Source organism: Mus caroli, chromosome X, assembly GCF_900094665.2.
Source record: "Mus caroli chromosome X, CAROLI_EIJ_v1.1, whole genome shotgun sequence".
NCBI classification, from domain to species: domain Eukaryota; kingdom Metazoa; phylum Chordata; class Mammalia; order Rodentia; family Muridae; genus Mus; species Mus caroli.
The window spans coordinates 101,228,343-101,234,996 of record NC_034589.1 but is presented as its reverse complement, the minus strand read 5'-3'; the positions used below and the strand labels follow the sequence as shown (position 1 = coordinate 101,234,996).

General features: G+C 37.2%; 1 protein-coding gene across 1 annotated transcript in view; it reads right to left on the bottom strand.

The window, feature by feature from the left end:
* Window positions 1-6,654, bottom strand: part of Gpr174 (G protein-coupled receptor 174) — a 30,875-nt gene that overhangs the window by 18,772 nt on the left and 5,449 nt on the right. The gene's annotated exons all lie outside the window — the stretch shown is intronic.

Genomic DNA, 6,654 nt, shown 5'->3' with positions numbered 1-6,654 from the left:
TGGCACTCACTTTGTAGACCAGGCTGGCCTCGAACTCAGAAATCCGCCTGCCTCTGCCTCCCGAGTGCTGGGATTAAAGGCGTGCACCACCACGCCCGGCTTTACACATCTCATTCTTATAAGCACTGTGTTTCCAGGAATCTCCTAATAAAGTGAAAATACTACAGGTATTTGTTATACATTATACTTTTAAGTTGAATAAATGGCAGATGCAAAATTTTATTTAGTAAGTCAAGAGGATAAGATATAAAGATGTATATATAAATTTGAGAAATAAACTTGGTAAAAGACCAACAGAAAAGAACACAAAGGGAGAGAATTTGTCTGGGTTAGAAGAAGGAGGATTACCCGTCAACCATCAAATAGCATTGTACATGTTGAGAAGGGTCTAACGATTTGGGCTGGCATGAAAAATAGCTGGAGAGCAAATGGTGTGCTAGTTTCCACTTGTAGAATGGATCATTAAGATTGCATGAGATCTCTCTTTCTTCTCTCTTCAGTGAGTGAGGGAGGAACCTGGGAGGGAAAGTGGATGGGGTTGGGGAGGAGTGCTGGGGAGAGGGGAACCTGAGATGGAATTGAGTGAGGGGAAAGGACTGAATCCCTGAGGGCCAGCAGAAAGAATGTAAACAGGCAACCTCAGGAAATAGGAGGTTGGGGGGGCACCTCCCCCCAAAATACACTAGAGACCTAGGAGGTGAGAGACTCCCAGGACTCAAAGGGAGGGACTTTAGATGAAATATCAGACAGTAGGGAGAGGGAATTTACAGAGTCTACCTCCAGCAGGAAGATAGGACATCAAGTAAGGGATGGGGTCGCCATCCCCCAATCACAACTCTGACCCATAATTATTCCTGTCTGAAAGAATTACAGGGAGGAAAATGGAGAGAAGCCTGAGGAAAAGAAAGTTCAGCAACAGGTCCAAAGTGGGATCCAGCTTAAGGGGAGGTCCCAAGGCCTGTGACACTATTACTGAAGCTATGGAGCACTCACAAAAAGAGACCTATCATGACTGCTCTATGAAAGACCCAATAAGCAGCTGAAAGAGTCATATGCAGATATTTGCACCCAACCAATGGACAGAATCAGTTGACCTCTATTGTTGGATTATGAAAGGGTAGAAGAAGCTGAGGAGAAGGGGGACCCTGTAGCAGGACCCACAGTCTCAATTAATCTGGACCCCCAATATCTCTCAAACACTGGACCACCAAACAGACAGCATTCACCAGCTGATCTGAGGCCCCCAACACACATACAGTAAAAGACTTCCAGGTCTGTGTTCATTCAGAGATGATGCACCTAACCCTCAAGAGACTGGACGCCCCAAGGAGTTTAGAACTCAGGTGGGATTAGGGGTGAGGGAGGAGGTTGTGGGATGTGGAGCAGTTGGAAGGTGAATAGGAGGAGTGGGAAATGGAATATGGAGGTTAAAAAGTAAATTAAAAATAAATTTAAAAGAAAAAAGACTGCATGAGATCTCTCAAGTAAAATTCAGTGATACATGGCTTACCACCAATGGGTGCTTAATAAATACTGTCAATCCTTTCTTTTGTCTCTGTCATTTATAAAACAGGATTCTAGAAAGACAGAAGAGTCTCTATAAATGCTTTGGAAAAAATTAAGTAAAAATTGCAGTAAAAATAAAAAAATGACTAAAGGTCTTGTTTTTTCTTTGTTTTATTTTGTTGCTGTTGTTGTTCTGGATGTGATTGTTTTGTTGGGCTGCATGTGATGACAGAGACATGGAATATAAACTCGGGAGGTAGAAGTAGGAGAATCATAAGCTTGAGACAAGCCTGGGCTATGCAGTAAACAGCCAAAAAATATTTTGTCTTTGAAAGAAGATGACAATGTTAAAGAACCCCATAAAAGGATAAGTGAAAAAAATTGCATCACCAGAGGCCTCTAAATTCAAAGTTATCAGTCATAGGTGATAGGGGAGAAAATTCACATTTTTACTCAACAAAGTTAAGCAGGGTTGGTTTGCCCTTTTCACATAACAAACTAGAAACGGGGATCAGAGCTTTTGTTGGTTTCTAACTTCCTTTTCATCTGCTTAGAACCAGTGTTTTTACTTTTAAAGTCATATCTACTGTAATTTCATGAATGAATTTAAACTACACATTAATGGTAGAACTGAAGGCAGTCTCCACGACCTTCACAGAGAGCATGCACTTATTTCTCAACAGTTACTTAAATAACTTATGGAAATCACTATGGATTTAGGAACATTTCCATGGAAAGACAGATTAGATAGACAGCTTCAGTTCTGTGTGTCATAAACAAAACCTTTCCAGATGAGCCACTTCACATACAGGCAACACTCTGGATAGCATCTTTCCTGTGATATTCCTGTTGGTGATACAGATAATATATCAGCAAATATTATTGTGATTTCTCATTTATTATCAAAACAGATATTAAGAATTTTACATTAAACTTTATTATTTATTAAAACCTTGCTGCTAACATGTTAAAATAGATTAATGTCTTAGCATTAAAACAAGATATCTGAGCAGTTATCTTAAAGGACTCATCCTTTACTATCTAATGAGTTAATGGCAAAGCCAGAGTTGGAACCTGTCTTAATACAGAAGCCCCTATTCTGTGCTTCACCTCATAACTTTTTTCCAGTATATACTATCTGTGTATAGACATTCATCTTTCTCTTCAGTCATCAAATAACTTGAAGGGAATGTTTACATTATTAAGAGATTTTAATTCTGTAAATCAGACAGCCACATATAATCCACCAAAACTCAGTGTCCCCCCTACTTTCTTCAATATCCTGGAAGCTGATATTTCTTATGATGTGCAGAACAAACAACAATGTATTCCTCTCATCAACTCCCTATCCCTCCATTCCCCAAGAGAGGAGCACCAATGTGAGCACATTCTTTTCGTTAATTCATCCATTTTCATTGGCACTCAAAACCAGAATTGAGACTCTACTGTTTTTCTGATGCTACAAACTGCTGAACAACTGACCAAGAAAGGAGTGCAGTGGTAAAATGAATAATAACCATGTTTACAAACCAAGTCAGAATGTTAGATGTCATCCACAATGTATACCTACCCTGTAAAACATATTGCCTCACAGCAGTGACCCAAAAGTCACAGAAAAATGCAAAATCTATTTCTAAATTGAATAGGTGAAACAGGAAGACTTATAGAAAATTGCCACTGTTTTAGGGTATATGCTCAAAATAAATTTTAAAGTAGTTGAGCAATCACAAGGCATGTCAAAAGACATTGATTTAACTGTGCAAAAGCATTTCACGCTGCAAGCTTCATCAAGCATAGTGCTTCTGTGTGCTGAAGAAAAGAATCTGTCAACTAAAAGTCAGGTGAGTCTGAAAGTCAATTTTCCCAGTGTAATTGCAAGGCAATAACATGGTTATTTGTAGAACTGTGCAGGGGAGCTTTGACAAGTTTTGCAAAATGTCTGTGCATTTCAGCATAATAGTTATCCATTTTCAAAAGAGAAGTGCCCTCACTCACACTGTTTATGCAGAGCAAGTGAGAAATGAGGAAGCCAGCATTTACATTCACATTCACACGCCTAGTCAGCCACAAGTCATGACTTAAACCACCAGCAATGTTTTTTAAAGTTCTAAAACTATTCAGAAATTGATATTGCAAGGCTCTTCCTCCATTTCTTCTTAGGTAGAAACAAATCTGAAATTCAGTATAATGAGAGCAGGGGGAAATGACTGACACTAATTTATAAGGAGAGACTACCTAAAACATTGTTCTTGTATTGTGCAGTATTGTGTTAACCTCTGAGCTCAGAGCTGACAAGATGGCTCCCACAATGAGTTCCTAAAATATACTAGGTTTGTTAGAGTCTAGTTATTCATTTCCCTAATATACTCATAGACTCTGCTATGAGCCTGAAACAGGCAACTCAGTTCTTTACGGCTAATGCAACAATTTACTCACAGGCACAAAATTGACTGTACTGTCTCCTTTCATGGCCATTGTTTAACCCTGGTTCTCTTCATGGAAGATTATATTTTCCCTCCAATTCTTAAGCATCAGCATGCATGGAGTTCAACAGGAGACCATAAAACCAGTACATACAAAAATTAAACTGTTCCCTGGGCTCTATTTAGAGGAGCTTGGAGTAGAGAGTTTATTGAAGACTTTTCCCTAATGTTAGTATTAGCTTATATATAGAACCACATATTTTGTTCTACTATCTCACAGAGTGTCATAGCTATAATTTAGGGCCTTTGCTCTTAAACCCTAGCATGTCATAGATTAGGGACAAGCAAACCAAGGTTTATGAAAGTTTCTAATGTCCTGTATATAAGTTATTTTTTCACATAATCCCAGCTTCATTGAAGAAAGTAATTTCAAAAAACGTTTGCATTTTAAAAAGAGTGTATTGACACTGTTTGTGGCAAAAGGTGTCATAAATCCCATTTTTATGCTCATATGTGTAGCTTATCTGCCCCATTCAACAATGCTCCAATAGGATAAGAATTTGTTATATGTTCCCCTTTCTTACTCATTTTACCCAGGAAAAATGAGCACACCATAAAGTATGATTGAAAAGACTTGAGATAATTCCCATTTTGTTCATTGGTTTCCTTTATATATATGATATATATATATATATATATATATATATATATATATATATCACATATCAATTCACAATCACTTATCAATTCACATAGCCTAAAGGGACTGTGTTGTGAAATTGTTTGTACATATTGATTACCTCCAGTATGAATGTACTTGATCCCCATGTGAAAGGGCCCAAACATGATAGCAAATCTGGGCTGTTTACATACATGGAGACAAAGAGCTTTAACCCCCAAAGAACTTGGTTTTGAATCCAAATGCATACAATTTTCAAATGCCAATCATATTTCAATAAAGTGATTTTTCAGAAAAAGTAACAGGGCCAAGACAATTGCTTAAATTCAGGCAACTTTTGACATCCCTTTAGCATATATTCCTTTATTTCTAAAATGGACAAAAATAATAGAGTATAAAAATGTAATATAGATTCCCCAATTATTTTTAGTCCATTGTACTGTGCAATAAAGAAGCGATATATTAGATTTTGATGATTAAGAATCCAAGATATAATTCAGGACCAGTAGTAGATAGGCTCCAATGGTCTGATGAATCCTAGATTCTGAATAACTGCATAAAAATTCAAGAATTTAACCCGAAATTATTATTAGAAACATATGTGAGCATGGGGTTATATTTTTTTAGAAAAACAATCAAAGCTTGGGAATGGTCTTAACCTGGTAAAATTTTTGCCTGTATACAGAGTCATTAGGAGTAGGGAACTCAGATGCTTCCCAAATCCTAAGCAACCTTGCTTGGCAAAGTTCAGAATGTTTTCCCTTTGTCAGAGGGAGCATACAAAGCAGCTAGAGCTGAGGGAAGAGACAATGAGCAAAAACTCAGAATTCTCCTTAGACACCAAGAAGTTAGTGCAATAACATTGAGATTGATCCAATTAAACCTCTTTTTTTTTTTCCTTTTCATGGTTGTTGTTTTGCTTTTACCCGAGTTCTCTTCATGGATGACCCTGTCTTCCCTCTAATTCTTAGGCATCATAATGATCTTCTTGCCAAATATAATTTTAGCTCCACAGGGAAAAAAGGCCTGGGTGAAATTAAAGTTTTATGTTGGGAACCAACTTTTAGACATGAAAATAAAATAAATTTGTTTTAGCTAATTCCCTGGAGTTTTACAGAAAAATATAATGAACTGATTAGCACTACTTTAAAAAAAGGCATTTCATCTTCTTTGGTCAAACATGGCAAATGAGATAACGTATGCAGATAATACTATTAGACTTTAAATTGTTAAGGTAGCTTCATACAATACTACATACTGGGGTGCCTTGGCATTGAATTTGTATCAGTGTGCAAATAGTTCATATTCATGTCTATAAATAGAGGTCACTAAATTAATCAGGGAAAGAAAAATTGCATCTACATTCAGCATATCCAAGCCATTTTGCATAATGGTGGTACCACAGCATTTTGGAGGAGCCAGCATGCATACCCATAGCACATATTCACTTGGACTGTGGTTTTACTTTAGCCAAATGTGATTGGCCCACATCCCAGTCAGAAAATGATTTATAACCAAGGGTAATCAAATTTAATATCGCTTGCTTATTGGACAATGTCACAGAATTTTCAAATTTAGTGATTTCCCCAAAGTCAGGAAGATTTAAATTTTCTCTGTGATTTTTCTCTAGATAAGAGAAGAATACGAATTGATCCATTCTTATCTCCTTGTGCAAAGCTCAAATATAAGTGGATCAAAGACCTACACATAAGACCAGAGACACTGAAATTAATAGAGGAGAAAGGAGGGAAAAGCCTCAAAGATATGGGCACAGGGGAAAAATTCCTAAACAGAACAGCAATGGCTTGTGTTGTAAGATCAAGAATTGACAAGTGGAACCTCATAAAATTGCAAAGCTTCTGTAAGGCAAAAGACACTGTCAATATGACAAAAAGGCCACCAACAGATTGGGAAAGGATTTTTACCAATCCTGAATCTGGTGGGGATTAATATCCAATATATACAAAGAGCTCAAGAAGCTGGACTCCAGAAATTCAAATAACCCCATTAAAAATGGGGTTCAGAGCTAAACAAAGAATTCTCAAC